Source organism: Symphalangus syndactylus, chromosome 13, assembly GCF_028878055.3.
Source record: "Symphalangus syndactylus isolate Jambi chromosome 13, NHGRI_mSymSyn1-v2.1_pri, whole genome shotgun sequence".
NCBI classification, from domain to species: Eukaryota; Metazoa; Chordata; class Mammalia; order Primates; family Hylobatidae; genus Symphalangus; species Symphalangus syndactylus.
In genome coordinates, this window is record NC_072435.2 from 25,612,583 (window position 1) to 25,631,717 (window position 19,135).

Genomic DNA, 19,135 nt, shown 5'->3' on the forward strand with positions numbered 1-19,135 from the left:
TCCCAGGCGGTGGCTTTAGGGAAGTCTCTGAAGCTGAGCACAGGGTGGAGTCTCCTTCCCGAGTGAATGGACAGTAGAAAGGGAGAGGATATCTATTCTGTTCTGTGGGCCGTCAGCATGACATGGTACACACCGTCCAGGCAGGGCTTTGCATTTCACATTCTAATTTGTATCCCCGTTCCAGACAATTACAGTGTAGCAGGACGAGCCGCAGTCAAAACCCCTCAGACACCGAGTTGTAGAAGGAAGGGCTTTATTCAGCTGGGATCATCGGCAAGCTACTGCCTTAAAATCTGAACTCCCCGAATGCACAATTTCTGTCCCTTTTAAGGGCTCACAACACTAAAGATTTCAGATGAGAAGATCGTGACTGATTTGAGCAAGCAGGGGATACGCGACAGGGGCTGCATGCACCTGTGGTCAGAGAGAAACAGAACAGGGCAGGGAGTTTCACAATGCTCTTCTATACAGTGTCTGGAATCTATGCATAACATCGGCTTCTAAATCATATTTTTTTTTTTTTTTTTTTTTGAGACGGAGTCTTGCTCTATCACCCAGGCTGGAGTGCAGTGGCCCGATCTCAGCTCACTGCAAGCTCCGCCTCCCGGGTTCACACCATTCTCCTGCCTCAGCCTCTCCGAGTAGCTGGGACTACAGGCGCCCGCCACCACGCCCGGCTAATTTTTTTGTATTTTTAGTAGAGACGGGGTTTCACTGTGGTCTCGATCTCCTGACCTCGTGATCCACACGCCTCGGCCTCCCAAAGTGCTGGGATTACAAGCGTGAGCCACCGCACCCGGCCCATAAGTTGATTTTTAACTACTGGGTTTAGACCAGGTGGGCCCAGGCCTGGTTTCGGGCCTGGCGCCGGGTTGCCTGTCTTTGGTTTTATTTCCTGTTGTTTTTACTGAATATAAAACAATATAAAACAATGTCAGAAGGTCTCTCTCTTCTCTCAGCAGGGCTTTTGTATCATGCCTCAGACTTTCTGGCGCTCTCGCCTCCAGAACCTGAAAACAGAAACGCCGGGAGCGAGACTGAGAGACGCGCACATCCCGCCCCGGCCCCGCCCTCTGCCGGTTCTAAAAGGCAAGGTCTCTCCGCCTCGCGCCCCGCCCCTACCTCGCCCGGGCCCCGCCTACCTCCCACTTCCCGCCCAAGCCTGGCTCCTGCGCGCGCAGATTAATGCAAACCCGGAAGCGGATCGGGTGGAGTGTAGGTCACATCGCCGCGGTGAGTTTTGCTCTGTGTTGTATTAAGTCTGTGCTAACCAGGTCCCCAGGGCTTCTGTCCCTGGGACATGGGGTCCCCACAGACCTGGAAATTCTCCCCAGTCTTCATTCGCCCAGAGCAAATTGAGACATCCCCGTGAGAGCCGGAGGGTCGCTTCCTTTTGGGTGTAAAGTCGTCCTGAGGCTGGTCTCGTCCCCGGTCTTTCTGCTATAGGTCAATGTATACACTTTCTATTGCGTAGTTTTCCTGCTCAAAACCTTGTTCTGACTCCTCCCGCCCCGCGCTTTTTAAAGTCTTCACCCGGGAGGTGGATTCTTGCCCAGGGCGCCTCCCAGCCTCCCCCTCCTCGGCCCCGAGAGTGCCACGCCGCAGCCCCAGTCCCGGGGAGGCCGAGTCCTCTGCCAGGTCTTGGGATCCTGCAGACCCCATCCTTGTCCTAAGGCGCCGCCGCCCCCGCGCCCAGCACCTCCCTCCTCGTGCCAGGGCCTGCTGCTCCCCAGGTCTCCCCTCCGCAGTCACGGCTTTCATTGAACCCGCACTGGGGAGGTCCCAGGGGTCTGTCCTGTGGCACGGGGTCTTCTTGCCTGCGGAGCTTCAGCCCCTGGAAAATGCACTCCTCGGGGATGCAGACTTCTTAACTCCAAACCCTCCTGCGATTGTGTGGGCCAAAGGTATCAGGAGACAGACAGAGCAGTAGGAAACCTGAGGCAGAGAAAAGAAGAATAAGAAAGGCCCATAACAAATGGAAAAATAGAGGATTGGTGAGGGATATGCCAAGAGATGGCAGAAGTGAAAAAAAAAAAAACACCTAAGAAAGCAGGAGATGAAAAGCAACTGGAGAAATGTAGAGAAAAGCTAGATGTACAGAGATGAAGGACGGCAAGGTAGGGGGAGTGGCAGCAAAGAGGGAGGCTCATCAGAGTGAGGGAGAGAGGGAGGGATTTGGAGCCAGGGCAGACAGAGCAGAGTGGTGCTGGTGGCAAGGAGAACAGAGGGAGAACCACAGCAGGGAGGACACCTGGGGATCTGGGGTGCCACAGAGTGGGGATAGGGGAATATATCGGGGAAGAGGGAATTTAACAGGGAGAGCAGAGGAGGCGCAGAGATGGGAGAAGAGGCAGAAATAGGTGGAGATTGAGGACGATTGAAAGATTGGGGAGAAGGAGCAATAAGAGGTTAAATAAGTTGTGAGGATGGAGCAGAAGAGGCGGAAGAGAAGGAATAGAGGGAAGAAGGGGATAAACAGCAGAAGAGGAGAGGGGTAGAAAATGAAGAGCAGAATCCCAGGGAAAAAGAAAAGAAAACAAGAGCTAGAGAGAGAAGGGGAGAATGAGAGAGATGTACAGAATTAGGGAGGGAAGCGCAGTAATGAAGAAAGAGGGTCTGGACACAGTGGCTCACACCTGCAATCTCCACACTTTAGGAGACTGAGGCAAGGGGATTGCTTGAGTCCAGGAGTTCGAGACCAGCTTGGGCATCATAGTGAGACTCCCATCTCTGCCAAAAAAAAGTAAGTAAATAACCAGGCATAATGGTGTGCACCTGTACTCCCAGCTGCTCTGGAGGTTTTTATGGGAGGATGACGTGAGCCCAGGAGGTCCAGGCTGCAGTGAGCTGAGATCATGCGACTACACTGCAGCCTGGTCATCAGAGCAAGACCTTGTCTCCAAACAAAAAAAAGTGGCGAGAGACTTTGGGTTCAGATGAGTGGGTGAGTTCACTGGTTATAATTAGTTGTGACATGTTGAGTTCTGTATATATAATCTAATAACTAAAAACTTGTTTAAATTATACAGATGAGATTGAGAATTTTAAAATTGGTGTCTATAAGACATGTACATTCTATAAATCTTGGCATCAGAGGTTATGTTCCACTTGGAATCCCTATTTGCCAGAGGGAAGTGACGTATTTAGTTGTGAATCACTGTCTCCCCTTTTCCTAGGATGGGGTAGGATGTGGGTCAGTGAAGTGGGAAAATGGTCACTGTCTGTTATTACATAATACATTTAATTAATTAATATTTCGAGACAGGGTCTGCCTCTATCACCTAGGCTGGTGTGCAGTGGCGTGATCTCCTATAACTGCAGCCTCGACCTCTTAAGCTCAAGCCATCCTCCTACCTCAGTCTTCTGAGTAGCTGGGACCAGAGGCATAAGCCACCAAGCTCGGCTAGTTTTTGTATTTTTTTTTTTTTTTTTTTTTTTGTAGAAACGAGGTTTCACTATGTTTCCTAGGCTGGTCTCAAAATCCTGGGCTCAAAGGATCCTCCTGCCTTGGCCTGCCAAATTACTGGGATTACGGGTGGGATTACAGGGAGGAACCACCGCGTCTGGCCTACATAGCCCTCAATACTTGGAGTTATTCTGTTTTTTTTTTTTTTTTTTTGAGATGGAGTCTTGCTCTGTGTCTCAGGCTGGAGTGCAGTGGCGCGATCTCAGCTCACTGCAAGCTCCACTTCCTGGGTTCACGCCATTCTCCTACCTCAGCCTCCAGAGTAGCTGGGAGTACAGGCTCCTGTCACCACTACCAGCTAATTTTTTTGTATTTTTAGTAGAGACAGGGTTTCACTGTGTTAGCCAGGTCTCGATCTCCTGACCTCGTGATCCACCCGCCTCAGCCTCCCAAAGTGCTGCGATTACAGGCATGAGCCACCGGCCCGGCCACTTTTTTTTCTTTTTTTGAGAGGGTGTTTTGCTCTTGTTGCCAAGGCTGGAGTGCAATGGCATGATCTCAGCTCACCACAACCTTGGCTTCCTGGCATCAAGCGATTCTACTGCCTCAGCCTCCCGAATAGCTGGGATTACAGGTGTGCACAACCACGCTAGGCTAATTTTGTGTTTTTAGTAGAGACAGGGTTTCTTCATGTTGGTCCAGGCTGGTCTCTAACTCCCGACCTGAGGTGATCCACCTGCCTTGGCCTCCCAAAGTGCTGGGATTATAGGCGTAAGCCACCACGCCTAGCCCATGGTAGTTTTTAAAAGGGACATCAGGGCACGGTGGCTCAAGCCTGTAATCCTAGCATTTTGGGAGGCTGAGGTGGGTGGATCACGAGGCCAGGAGTTCAAGACCAGCCTGGCCAACAGAGTGAAACCCCATCTCTGCTAAATAAAAATACAAAAATTAGCCGGTCACGATGGCAGACGCCTGTAATCCCATCTACTTGGGAGGCAGAAGTTTGTTTGAACCCGGGAGGTAGAGGTTGCAGTGAGCCGAGATTGCGCCACTGCACACCAGCCTGGGCAACAGAGCTAGAGTCCGTCTAAAAAAAAAAACAACAAAGAAAAAGAAAGGAACATCAAAGCCGGGCATGGTGGCTCATGCCTGTAATCCTAGCACTTTGGGAGCAAATCACTTAAGGTCAGGAGTTTGAGACCAGCCTGGCCTACATGATGAAACCCTGTATCTACCAAAAATACAAAAATTAGCTGAGCATGGTAGCACATGCCTCTAATTTCAGCTACTCCAGAGGCTGAGGCAGGGAAATTATTTGGACCTGGCTGGGAGGCAGAGGTTGCAGTGAGCCACGATTGCACCATGGCACTCCAGCCTGTGTGACAGAGTGAGACTCCATCTCCCCCACCCCCCCAAAAAAATAGCCAAGGGTGGTGGCATGCATCTGTCGTCCCATCTACTCGGGAGGCTGAGGCAGGAGAATCTCTTTAGACAGGAGAATCATGCCACTACACTCCAGCCTGAGTGATAGAGCGTGGCTTGGTCTCAAAAAACAAACAAACAAAAAGCAATAACAATCAGCTCTTTAATGTCTCTCTTTATAAAAGCAGTAGTCCTGGCTGTGCGCGGTGGCTCAAACTTGTAATCCCAGCACTTTGGAAGGCTGATGCGGGTGAATCACCTGAGGTAGGCGGTTCGAGACCAGACTGACCAAAATAGAGAAACCCCGTCTCTACTAAAAATACAAAATTAGCCGGGTGTGGTGGCGCATGCCTGTAATCCCAGCTACTCGGGAGGCTGAGGCAGGAGAATTGCTTGAACCCAGGAGGCAAAATTGCTGTGAGCCAAGATCGTGCATTGCACTCCAGCCTGGGCAACAAGAGGGAAACTCCGTCTCAAAAAGTAAACAAATAAATCAATAAATAATAAAAATAAAAGCACTAGACCTATTCACGTGTAGTCAACACCCATGACCAAATTCTCTCAAAGGCCCCATCTGCAGGAACATCCTGTTGGACACAACTCTGAACATTGCTTTTGGCCAATATAATCTTTCAGACCAGGGAGCCTACATCATGCTTTTTTTTTTTTTTTTTTGGGACAGAGTCTCTCTGTCGCCCAGGCTGGAGTGCAATGGCGCGATCGCAGCTCACTGCAGGCTCCGCCCCCCGGGGTTCACACCATTCTCCTGCCTCAGCCTCCCGAGTAGCTGGGACTACAGGCGCCCGCCACCTCGCCCAGCTAATTTTTTGTATTTTTAGTAGAGACGGGGTTTCACTGTGTTAGCCAGGATGGTCTCGATCTCCTGACCTCGTGACCCGCCCGCCTCGGCCTCCCAAAGTGCTGGGATTACAGGCGTGAGCCACCGTGCCCGGCCGATGCTTTTTTTTTTTTTTTGAGACAGAGTCTGGCTCTGTTGCCCAGGCTGGAGTGCAGTGGTGCAATCTCGGCTCACTGCAAGCTCCACCTCCCGGGTTCACACCATTCTCCTGCCTCAGCCTCCTGAATAGCTGGGACTACAGGCACCCGCCACTATGCCTGGCTAATATTTGTATTTTTAGTAGGGATGGGGTTTCACCATTTTAGCCAGGATGGTCTCGATCTCCTGACCTCATGATCCACCCGCCTAGGCCTCCCAAAGTGCTGGGATTACAGGCTTGAGCCACCACAGCCGGCCTACATCGTGTTTTTTATGTTTTTATTGTGCAATTTGTTTTATACAATGTTTTCTGTGATCTCAGTTTATACATTTTCCCAGTACACTTTCTATATTTTATATTTTATGCACAGTTAAGTAGATAACTAATGGCAATGCATATATATATAAAATTGCTGTATTGCCTGGTGTTACGTAACTGTACCTGTGACATCATAATTGTACCCTCTGACACTGTTAGTCAATTCTTACTCCTTTTAATGCTGTGTATTTACTTGAACTCATACATCAGAAGGTAGTGATCTTAACATGTATTTCAGTTCTTATAGTGTGTGCTGGTGGTAAGCAAAAGTTGTGGCTTTTTTCTTAAGAGGAAATTGTTTAGAATTCTGCAGGCTGTATAAATGTACTTATTTGCTTGCTGGTTTTTTTTTTTTTTTTTTTGAGACGGAGTCTCGCTCTATCCCCCAGGCTGGAGTGCAGTGGCGCGATCTCAGCTCACTGCAAGCTCCGCCTCCCGGGTTCACGCCGTTCTCCTGCCTCAGCCTTCCAAGTAGCTGGGACTACAGGCGCCCGCCAACACACCCGGCTAATTTTTTGTATTTTTAGTAGAGACGGGGTTTCACCGTGTTAGCCAGCATGGTCTCGATCTCCTGACCTCGTGATCCGCCCGCCTCGGCCTCCCAAAGTGCTGGGATTACAGGCTTGAGCCACCGCGCCCGGCCTTGCTTGCTGGTTTTATCATGGGTTACAATAGTTTACTGACTAATATTTAAGATTTCACATATGGCTTTTCGGTATGTGATATACAATATAACTGACACACTGCACTTGTTAATTTCAATAAGTGCCTGTTCTGCGTGGTTGTAGGTAATTTTATGACAGGTATTCAGAAAAATATTGTATTAACATTGTTTTCTTTTTCTTTCTTTTCTTTTTTTTTGAGATGGAGTCTCACTCTGTCACCCAGGCTGGAATGCAGTGGTGCAATCTTGGCTCACTGCAACCTTTCCCTCCCAGGATCAAGCAATTCTTGTGCCTCAGCCTCCTGAGTAGCTGGGACTGCAGGCGCAAGCCACCATGCCTGGCTAATTTTTGTAATCTTTTCTTGTCTTCTCAGTGCTATGATTATTTGACAATACAGCATTTCCATTGATTTTGGTTACCCTTACATGAGCTTGTGGATTATTTACCAATATAGTATATTTTGTGGCCCTTTAGCATTTATTTGTATACAGTTGATATTCTGTAAATATGAAGAATATATATTTTCATTAATGTGACAGTGATATGTTTTTTGCAAACTGATGCACTTTAGGGTCACAGTGGAAAAACAGTCCTGACTTTAGGCTTACACATGTTTGTGCCCTGTCAGTGTTTTGTCATGATATTGGAAATAGGCTTCCATAGAAATGATTTGAAGTACATGTAATAGCCCTTCACTTATTAAAGAATCTTACTCCTTTTATGTTCCTAAACTTTGAAGATTATATTTGGGAAGTTTAAAGTAAGCATTGTTTTTTGTGTCATATTTACACATTTCAGTATGATTTACCATCTGGACTTAATGGGAAACGTATTGTGTTTATATTTTGTAGACATCTCTTCCAAATCCTTGATGAAAAAGGTGGGAGGATCACTTGAGCCAGGGAGTTGAAGGCTGCAGTGAGCCCTGTTTTTGCCACCACACTCTAGCCTGGGTGAGTGAGCTCGACCCTATCTCAAACAGAAAAGGAAATAAATGAGAGGTATAATTCCTCCTTTGAAAATAGAGAGATTTTCTTTCCTTTCGTCTCTTTTCTTAGGAGATTTTTTTTTTTTTTTTTTTTTTTTTTTTTTTTTTTTTTTTGAGATGGAGTCTTGCTCTGTCACCCAGGCTGGAGTGCAGTGGCGCAATCTCGGCTCACTGCAAGCTCCGCCTCCTGGGTTCACGCCATTCTCCTGACTCAGCCTCTCCGAGTAGCTGGGACTACAGGCGCCCGCCACCACGCCCGGCTAATTTTTTGTATTTTTAGTAGAGACGGGGTTTCACCATGGTCTCGATCTCCTGACCTCGTGATCCGCCCGCCTCGGCCTCCCAAAGTGCTGGGATTACAAGCGTGAGCCACCGCGCCCGGCCTAGGAGATTTATTTAGAAAATTTGCAAATGCATTTTCTGTCTTCTGAGGTAGTATTCTTTCTTTCTATTTTCTTTTCTTTTCTTTCTCGGAGATGGAGTTTCACTCTTGTTGCCCAGGCTGGAGTTAAATGGTGCGATCTCAGCTCACTGCAATTTCTGTCTCCCGGGTACATGTGATTCTTCTGCCTCAGCCTCCCAAGTAGCTGGGACTACAGGCACCCGCCATAATGCCTGGCTGATTTTTATAGTTTTGTAGAGATGGAGTTTCACCATGTTGGCCAGGCTGGTCTTGAACTTCTGATTTCAGATGATCCTCCAGCCTCAGCCGTCCAGAGTCCTGGGATTACAGGCATGACCCACCGCGCCTGGCCCAGGGATGTATTTCTGAAGAACTTGGGAGCTCACTTTGACCGGCAAACAATGGCCGGGTGCGGTGGCTCACGCCTGTAATCCCACCACTTTGGGAGGCCAAGGCTGGCCGATCCCTAGGTCAGGAGTTCGAGACTGCCTGACCAACATGGTGAAAACCTGTCTCTACTAAAAATTCAAAAAAATTAGCTGGGTGTGGTGGCACATGCTTATAGTCCCAGCTACTCAGGAGGCTGAGGCAGAATTGCTTGAATCTGGGAGGCAGAGGTTGCAGTGAGCTGGGATTGCGCCACTGCACTGCAGCCTGGGCAATAAAGCGAAACTCCATCTCAAAAAAAAAAAAGGCACACAACAAGATAGATAGTACTCGTGTCTCAGTAGGAAATTAAATAATTCAAACATCAAATGATTCCAACTTAAAGCTATGGACCTGTAAATCTGAGCCTTGAGAGGAATGCGGTGATGAAACTAGAGTCTAGTGGAATGCAGGTGCAACTTCTAAGAGTTTTCCTGGCTGACCCTGGTGACTCAAGCCTGTAATCCCCATACATTGATATGCTGAGGTGGGCGGATCACTTGAGGTCAGGAGTTCGAAACCAGCCTGGCCAGCTTGGTGAAACCCTGTCTCTACTAAAAATACAGAAAAATTATAGGCACCTGCCACCACGCCCAGCTAATTTTTGTGTTAGGGTTAGTGTTAGGGTTTCTCCCCCTCCCTCGGGATGAAGCTAGTAGCTGAGAGAGATGGTCACCTCCATTACCAAGTAGAGCCAGGATGAACTATGTGTGACCAAGGGCTTGTCAAGTCCTCTTCCCTGAGGACTGATTAGTGTTTATCTTGAAAACATGTACTTAATGGGTTGTATAGTAACAGTGAAGTTTCTTTCTCTCTTTTCAACCTCTTAGCTGTTTGCCTTTATTTCCCATCACATTCTGGTCTAAAGCTTACTTATTACTAAAATAGTTATTCTTTCTTTCTCTATTATCATCGTGGAGATGATTTCTCATTTAGGGCAAGACTCTTTGTTTCTCAATTATATTTTCTCATTTAAAAAGTGAAGTAAAGAATATTTCCTGGGCCAGGCACGGTGACTCACGAGTGTAATTCCAGCACTTTGAGAGGCCGAGGCAGGCAGATCACTTGAAGTCAGGAGCTCCAGACCAGCGTAGCCAACAAAGTGAAACCCCGTCTCTACCAAAAATAGGAAAGTTAGCTGGGCATGGTCGTGTGTGCTTGTAATACCAGCTACTCGAAAGGCTGAGGCAGAAGAATAGCTTCAACCCAGGAGGCAGAGGCTGCAGTGAGCCACGATCTCGCAACTGCACCCCAGCATGGGCCACAGAGAAATACTCTGTCTCAAAAAATAAAAGGAAAGAAAAGTAAAAAAAGAGAAAGTAATTGATCTCTTTCACAAATGTGCGGGACAACTAACTGGATATCCACATGGAAAAGAATAATGTTGGATCCCTATGTCACACCATCAAAAATTTTATTTAAAAAAAAAAAAAAAAGGCTGAGTGGTGGCTCACACCTGTAATCCCAGCACTTTGCGAGGCTGAGGTGGGTGGATCACGAGGTCAGGAGATCGAGACCATCCTGGCTAGCACAGTGAAACCCGGTCTCTACTAAAAATACAAAAATTTACCCGGGCATCGTGGCGGGCACCTGTAGTCCCAGTTACTCGAAAGGCTCAGGCAGGAGAATGGCTTGAACCCGGGAGGTGCAGCTTGCAGTGAGCCAAAATCATGCCACTGCACTCCAGCCTGGGCGACAAAGCAAGGCTCCGTCTCAAAAAATAAAAATAAATAAAAAGGAAAGAAAAGAAAAAGAGCGCGCGAGAGAGAAGAGGAAGGGATCCCTGCGGGAAGGGGTGTTAGTTTGTCGCCCAGGCTGGCCTGGACCCCCAGGTTCAGCGATTCTCCCGCCGCCGCTGCTTCCTGAGTAGCTGGGACCTCAGGCTTCCGCCCCTTGCCTGCATCCCTGCTGTGTTTAGGCAGCAGGTGGTGACCTCACTCCTCCCTGGCCTGAGCACCCCGTCCCATATCCCAAGCAAAGGCACTAGGGAAGTCTCTGAAGCTGAGCACAGGGTGGACTCTCCCTCCTGAATGAATGGAGAATAGAAAGGGGGAGGATTTCTATTCTTTTCTGTGGGCCGTCAGCATGAAATCGTATGTTCCGCCCAGGCAGGGCTTTGCATTTCACATTCTAGTTTGCATTCCCGTTCCAGACAATTCCAGGGCTCTTGTATCATGCCTCAGCCTTCCTGGCTGCTCTCACCTCCAAACGCCGGAAAAACAGAGGCGCTGGGTGCCAGACTGAGAGAAGCACAGGTCCGGTCCCGGCCCCGCCCTTTGCCGGTTCTAAAGGACAAGGTCTCTCCGCCTCGCGCCCCGCCTCTGCCCCGCCCAGGCCCCCGCCAACCTGCTCGCGGGCCCCGCCCGGGACTGGCTTCTGTCCTGGCGGCAAACCCGGAAGCCGATCCCGTGGAGAGAAGGTCCTACCGCGGCGCGTGAGTTTTGCTCTGCCTTCTATTAAGTCTGCACTTCCCAGGTCCCTGGCTCTTCTGTCCCTGGTACGTGGGGTCCCCACAGACCTGAAATTCTCGCCTGTCTTCCTTCACCCAGAGCAAATTGAGACGTCCGCGTAAGAGTCCAGAAGTTGCTTCCTTTTGGGTTTGAAGTCGCTTGGAGGCCGGTCCCGTCCCCGGTCTTTCTGCTATAGGGCAATTTATACACTTCCTATCGCACAGTTTTCCTGCTCAAAACTTTGTTCTGACTCATTCCGCCCCTTACTTTTTAAAGTCCTCACCCGTGTGGTGGATTCCTGCCCTGGGCGCCCCCCAGCCACCGTCGGCCTCCCCTGGAGCGCAGCGCCAGGGCCCCAGTCCTGGGGATCCTGCGTCCTCTGCCTGGTCCTGGGATCCTGCAGGTGCCACCCATGTCTTAAGGCGCCGTCTCCCACCACGTCCGTCCTCGTGCCGGGCCCTGCTGCTCCCCAAGTCTTCCCTCCGCAGTCACCGCTTCCCCTGAACCAGCGTTGGGGAGGTCCCAGGGCCTTGTCCTATGACACCGGGTGTTCTTGCCTACCCAGCTCCAACTCCTGGAAAATGCGCGTCTCTGGGATGCAGGCGTCTTACTCCAAACCCGCCTGTGATTGTGTGGGCCAAAGGGATCAGGAGACAGAGAGAGGGACTGAGAGAGCAGTAGAAAACCAGAGACAGAGAAAAGAAGAATGAGAAAGGCCCATAACACATGGCAAAGTAGAGGATGGTGAGGGGATTTGCCAAGAGACAGCAAAAGTGAAAAAAAAAAAAAAAGATAAGAAAGCAGGGGGAGAAAAGTAACTTGAGAAATATAGAGAAAAGCTAAATGTACAGAGATGAAGGACAGCAAGGTAGGGAGAGGGGCAGCAAAGAGGGAGGCTCATCAGAGTGAGGGAGAGGAGGAGGGGTTTGGAGCCAGGGCAGACAGAGCAGAGTGGTGCTGGTGGCAAGAGGGAGAACAGAGGGAGAACCACAGCAGGGAGGACACCTGGGGATCTGGGGTGCCAGAGAGTGGGGACTGAGGGGCGTAACAGGGAAGAGAGAATTTAACAGGGAGAGCAGAGGAGACACAGATAAGAGAAGAGGCTGTAATATACAGAGATTGAGGACGACCGAAAGATTGGGGAGAAGAGCAACAAGAGGTTAAATAACGTTTGGGGAAAAGAAAGAGAGATCAGACTGTTGCTGTATCTATGTAGAAGAAGTAGACATGAGACTCCATTTTGTTCTGTACTAAGAGAAATTCTTCTGCCTTCAGATGCTGTGAATCTGTAACCCTAGCCCCAACCCTGTGCTCGCAGAAATATATGCTGTGTTGACCCAAGGTTAAATGGGTTTAGGGCTGGGCAGGATGTGCTTTGTTAAAAAGTGTTTGCAGGCCGGGCGCGGTGGCTCATGCTTGTAATCCCAGCACTTTGGGAGGCCGAGGCGGGCGGATCACGAGGTTAGGAGATCCAGACCACGGTGAAACCCCGTCTCTACTAAAAATACAAAAAAATTAGCCGGGCGTGGTGGCGGGCACCTGTAGTCCCAGCTACTCGGAGAGGCTGAGGCAGGAGAATGGCGTGAACCCGGGAGGCGGAGCTTGCAGTGAGCCGAGATCGCGCCACTGCACTCCAGCCTGGGTGACAGAGCGAGACTCCGTCTCAAAAAAAAAAAAAAAAAAGGTGTTTGCAGGCAGTATGCTTGGTAAAAGTCATCGCCATTCTCCAGTCTCGAGTACCCAGGGACAAAATACACTGCGGAAGGCCACAGGGTCCTCTGCCCAAGAAAGCCTGAGTATTGTCCAAGGTTTCTCCCCACTGATACATCCTGAGATATGGCCTCCTGGGAGGGCAAATACCTGACCGTCCCCCAGCCAGACACCCGTAAAGGGTCTGTGCTGAGGACAATTAGTGAAAGAGATAGCCCTCTTTGCAGTTGAGATAAGAGGAAGGCATCTGTCTCCTGCTCATCCCTGGGAATGGAATGTCTCGGTGTAAAACCCGATCGTACATTCTATTTACGGAGATAGGAGAAAACTGCCTTATGGCTGGAGGCGAGACATGCTGGTGGCAATACTGCTGTTTACTGCACTGAGATGTTTGTGTAAAGTCAAACATAAATTTACCTACATGCACATTGAGGCACAGCATCTTTCCTTAAACTTATTTATGACACAGAGAGCTTTGCTCACATGTTTTCCTGCTGACCCTCTCCCCACCATCACCTTATAGTCCTGCCACATCCCCCTCACTGAGATGGTAGAGAAAGTGATCAATAAATACTGAGGGAACTCAGAGACCAGTCCCGGTATGGATCCTCCGTATGCTGAGCGCCGGTCCCCTGGGCCCACTGTTCTTTCTCTATACTTTGTCTCTGTATCTTATTTCTTTTCTCAGTCTCTCATCCCACCTGATAAGCAATACTCACAGGTGTGGAGGGGCTGGCCCCCTTCAATAAGGACCAGACGCTGTGGCTCATGCCTGTAATCCCAGCACTTTGGGAGGCTGAGGTGGGTGGATCACCTGAGGTCCAGAGTTTGAGACCATCCTGACCAACATGGAGAAGCCCCGTCTCTACTAAAAATACAAAATTAGCCAGGCATGGTTGCACATGCCTGTAATGCCAGCTACTAGGAAGTCTGAGGAAGGAGAATCGCTTGAACATGGGAGGTGGAGGTTGCAGTGAGCCGAGATCGCACCATTGCACTCCAGCCTGGGCAACAAGGCGGAAACTCCATCTCAAAAAAAAAAAAAGAGGTTAAATAAGTTGTGAGGATGGAGCAGAAGAGGTGGAAGAGAAGCAATAGAGGGAAGAAGGGGATAAATAGCAGGAGAGGAGAGGGGTACAAAATGAGGAGCACAATCCCAGGGAAAAAGAAAAGAAAACAAGAGCTAGAGAGAGAAGGGGAGAATGAGAGATATGTACAGAATTAGGGAGGGAAGCGCAGTAATGAAGACAGAGGGGCTGGGCACAGTGGCTCACGCCTGTAATCCCAGCACTTTAGGAGACTGGGTCAGAGGGATTGCTTGAGTCCAAGAGTTCAAGACCAGCCTGGGCAAAATAGTCATTGCCCCCATCTCTGTCAAAAAAAAAAAAAAAAAAAAAAAAAACCAGGCATGATAGTGTGCACCTGTAATTTCAGCTACTCTGTAGGCGGAGGCTGGAGGATCACTTGAGCCCAGGAGCTCCAGGCTGCCGTGAGCAGAGATCATGCCACTGTACTCCAGCCTGGTCAAAAGAGCAAGACCCTGTCTCAAAAGAAAAAAGGGTGGGGGACTTTGGGTACAGATGAGTGTGTGAGTTCATTGGATATGATTAGTTGTGACATGTTGACTTCTGTGTATATAATCTAATAACTTGTTTAAATTATACAGATGAGATTGAGAATTTTAAAATTCCTATCTGTGGAGTCATGTACATTCTATAAATCTTGGTATCAGAGGTTAGCTTCCACTTGGAATCCCTATTCAGCCCGAGGGCAGCGACTTATTCAGTTCTGAGTCAGTCTCTTCCCTTTTCCCAGGATGTGGTAGGAAGTAGGGCAGTGATGTGGGGAAAAAGAAAAAAACAACTTTCTGTTATTACATAATACTTTCAATTAATTAATTGATTAATATTTTGAGACAGGGTCTGGCTCTATCACCCAGGCTGGATTACAATAGTGTTATCTACTCTAACTGCAGCCTCGACCTCCTAGGCTCAGGCCATCCTCCTCCCTCAGTCTCCCGAGTAGCTGAGGCCACAGGTGTGAGACACCAAGCCCCGCTAGTTATGTATTTATTTATTTTAAAATTTTTTTTTTGTAGAAACAGTTTCAGTATGTTGCCCAGGATGGACTCAAAATCCTGGGCTCAAAGGTTCCTCCTGTCTTGGCCTTGCAAAGTACTGGGATTATAGGGATGAGCCACCGCACCTGGCCTACATACTAATTTTTACTATTATTTTGAGGTGGAGTTTCGCTCTTGTTGCCCAGGCTGGAGTGCAATGGCAGGATCTTGGCTAATGACTATTTCTGCCTTTAGGGTTGAAGCGATACTCCTGCGATACTCCCCCGGAGTACCTGGGATTACAGGCATGTGCCACCATGCCCTGCTAATTTTGGATTAGGAGGCCGAGGCAGGAGAATCACTTGAACCCAGGGGGCAGAGGTTGTGGTGAGCTGAGATTGCACCATTGCACTTCAGCGTGGGCAACAAGAGTGAAACTCCGTCTCAAAAAAAAAAAAACAAAAAAACAAAAAAGAATGAAGCAAAACAGGAGAGGGGCATAAAATGAGCAGAAGTCCAGGGGGAAATGCAGAAAAGAAACAGATGGAGAGAGAAGGTGAGAAAGAGCTACGTATAGAATGATGGAGGGAAGCAGTAATGAAGATGAAGGGAGACCCTGGGTGCAGATGAGCAGTGAGTTGATTGGATGTGATGATGAAGTGATGACATGTTGCTTTCTCTGTTTATAAGGTAACAAATTTAAAATTTGTCTAAATTTTACAGACGAGAATGAGAGTTGCCAAACTCCTGTGTCTAAGTGTGATGCATTTTACAATTATGGCGTCAGAGGCTAGCTCCCCTCTGTAACCCCTCTTCAGCCAGAGGACAGTGACTTGACTCATTAGCTGTGGATCACCCTCTTCCATTTTCATGGCTGGCATGGCGAGTGGGGGAGTGAAGTAGGGTAAGAAGTGATGAGTCTCTGTTACTACATGGAACATGATAAAAGGAATATTAAAAGTGCTTTTGTTCAGCCGGGCGCGGTGGCTCATGCTTGTAATCCCAGCACTTTGGGTGGCCGAGGCGGGCGGATCATGAGGTCAGGAGATCGAGACCACGGTGAAACCCTGTCTCTACTAAAAATACAAAAAATTAGCCAGGCGTGGTGGCGGACGCCTGTAGTCCCAGCTACTCGGAGAGGCTGAGGCAGGAGAATGGCGTGAACCCGGGAGGCGGAGCTTGCAGTGAGCCGAGATCGCGCCACTGCACTCCAGCCTGGGTGACAGAGCGAGACTCTGTCTCAAAAAAAAAAAAAAGTGCTTTTGTTCTCTTTTTGTAATTGGTTTCCTTTTTTCTAGTTCCTCTTCATTTGTTTGGTTGGTTTTTTGTGTGTGTTTTTATTTTATTTTTTTATTTTTGAGATGGAGTCTTTCTCTGTCATGCAGGCTAGAGTGCAGTGGAGTGATCTTGACTCACTGCAACCTCCGCCTCCCGGGTTCAAGCAGTGTTCTGCCTCAGCCTCCCGAGCAGCTGAGATTACAGGTGCCCGCCGCCACACTTATCTGATTTTTGTATTTTTAGTAGACAGGGTTTCACCATCTTGGCCAGACTGGTCTTGAACTCATGACCTCGTGATCCACCTGCCTTGGCCTCCCAAAGTGCTGGGATTACAGATGTGAGCCACCACGCTTTGCCTCATTAGTTGTTTTTCACTTTTTATGTTTACTTTTAATTTACTTATTTTTGTTGTTGATTTTGTTTGTTTGTTTGTTTGTTTGTTTTTTGACTGAGTTTTGCTCTTGTTGCCCAGGCAGAAGTGCAATGGCATGATCTTTGTTCACTGCAAAGTTTGCCTCTGGGGTTCAAGTGATTCTCCTGCCTCAGCCTCCTGAGTAGCTATGATTACAGGCACGCACCACCGTGGCCAGCTAATTTTGTATTTTTAGTAGAGATGGGGCTTCTCCATCTTGGTCAGGCTGGTCTTGAACTCCTGACCTCAGGCAATCCTCCAGCCTCAGCCTCCCAAGGTGCTGGGATTACAGGCATGAGCGGCTGCCCAGCCTTTAATTTTTGTTTTTTTGAGACATTCTTACTGTTGTCCAGGCTGGAGTGCAGTGGCAGGATCACAGCTCAGTGCAGTGGCAACCTCCTGGGCTCAAGTGATTTTCCCACCTCAGCCTCCGGAGTCCCTGGGACCACAGGCACACCCCACCAGGCCTGGCTAATGTTTAGATATATATTTTTATTTATTGAGACTCTCTTTGTCACCCAGGCTGGTGTGCAGTGGCATGATCTCGTCTCACTGCAACCTTCATCTCCTGGGGTTAAGGGATTCTCCTGCCTCAGTCTCCAGAGTAGCATGGGTGACAGGTGTGCACCACTATTTCCTGCTAATTTTTGTATTTTTGGTAAAGACATGGTTTCTCCATGTTGGCCAGGCTGGTCTTGAACTCCTAACCTTGTGATCGTGCCCTGGCCTCCCAAAGTGCTGGGATTCACCATGCCTGGCCTCATTGTTTTCAAAGTATGATATATTTCCAAATATTTCTCCTTTGACCCAAGATTTCATTAGATCTATCTATATATATATATATTTTTTTTTTTTTTTTTTTGAGACGGAGTCTCGCTCTGTCGCCCAGGCTGGAGTGCAGTGGCGCGATCTCGGCTCACTGCAAGCTCCGCCTCCCGGGTTCACGCCATTCTCCTGCCTCAGCCTCTCCGAGTAGCTGGGACTACAGGCGCCCGCCACCACGCCCAGCTAATTTTTTGTATTTTTACTAGAGACGGGGTTTCACCGTGGTCTCGATCTCCTGACCTCGTGATCCGCCTGCCTCGGCCTCCCAAAGTGCTGGGATTACAAGCGTGAGCCACTGCGCCCGGCCTATGTTTTTTAACATTTTAAAATTGTTTCTCTATGAAATTGTGTTCAGTTTACATTGAGGTCTGTGTGCTTTCTAGTCTTTATCATACATCAAAAACATTTTCTACTACGTGATATGTAATTTTAGGTTGTTTCAGTGTGTACTTGATAATGATATCAAGGACCTTTTTTCTTTAACCTAACATGAAAATTTAGTTGAAGTAGCCTATTCCATTTTCTTTCCTCATATCATCTGAAAAAATGGTGATCTGTGAGCTTCTAAGTCAGTGTCCCCCTCAAGTCTCTCTGGTCCATAATATTCTCTGCAGATGTTGAAGGATGGGCTGGATTGACTTTGAACCTTGGTTTAGCAGAGCCCATGTGTTCATGAGAAAAGCATTTGCTCAGATCTCATTTCTACAGCTGCCTCTTTTTCAGTGTTTTAAACACCTGTTGCTATGCGTGCGCAATTGTGTATACTTTGAACATTTTTCTCCTCATCTACTACCTGTGCCCTCCTCTCTTCCACTGCTCCAGCCACACGGGTCACTTTCCTCTTCCTGGGGCTGAGGTTGCTCCTGACTCAGGGCCTTCACTTGAGCTGTCCCTCTGCCTAGGACTCTGCCCCTCAGCTGCAAGTGACAAGCAGCCTTTCTTTCCTAGGTCCGTGTTCTGATATCATCTTCTCTGGGTCTCCTTTGTGATTTCCCACAGCCCCCATTTGACATTGCAGCTGTGAAACCAGAAAATCTTACAGAGATCTCAGTTAATTTAGAAAGTTTATTTTGCCCAAGGTGGTCGGGGCAGAGCTTAATTTTATACATTTTATGGAGACATGAGACATCAATCAATATATGTAAGAAGTACATTGGTTTGGTCTGGGAAGTTGGGACAACTTTAAACAAAGCCAGGAAGACTTGAAGCAGGGAAAGGGCTTTTAGTTCACAGAGAACTGAGGCACAAATGGTTGCAATCTTTTGAGTTTCCTTTTTTTTTTTTTTTTTGAGATGAGGTCTCGTTTTTTCATCCAGGCTGGAGTGCAGTGGCACGATCTCAGCTCACTGGAACCTCTGCCTCCTGGGTTCAAGTGATTCTCCTGCCTCAGCTTCCCCAGTAGGATGCCCTGATCAGTTTTGCATTTTTAGTAGAGATGTGATTTCACCATGTTGGCCGGGCTAGTCTCTACCTCTTCGCCCTAAGTGGTCTGCCTGCCTTGGCCTCCCACAGTGCTGGGATTACAGTCCTGAGCCACTGTGCTGGGTCTTTCTTTTGAGTTTCTGATTAGTCTTTTTTTTGTTGTTTTTTTGAGACGGAGTCTCGCTTTGTCGCCCAGGCTGGAGTGCAGTGGTGTAATCTCGGCTCACTGCAAGCTCTGCCTCCCGGGTTCACGCCATTCTCCTGCCTCAGCCTCCCAAGTAGCTGGGACTACAGGCACCCGCCACCACGCCCGGCTAATTTTTTTGTATTTTTAGTAGAGACGGGGTTTCACC

At 48.5% G+C, this 19,135-nt stretch overlaps 1 protein-coding gene across 7 annotated transcripts in view; it reads left to right on the forward strand.

The window, feature by feature from the left end:
- The first annotated feature begins 1,164 nt into the window (after positions 1-1,164).
- Positions 1,165-19,135, forward strand: part of LOC129460672 (zinc finger protein 611) — a 40,118-nt gene continuing 22,147 nt past the window's right edge. Inside the window, exons 1-3 of one of the 7 annotated variants that reach the window (XM_063615591.1) lie at positions 1,178-1,233; positions 2,657-2,743; positions 7,661-7,762. The gene's annotated coding sequence lies outside the window, so the exon portion shown is untranslated. Of the gene's footprint in view, positions 1,234-2,656; positions 2,744-7,660; positions 7,763-10,181; positions 11,124-15,568; positions 15,750-19,135 lie in introns of those variants that run through there. The other 6 variants (XM_063615595.1, XM_063615592.1, XM_063615596.1 and 3 more) reach the window with 6 other exon arrangements.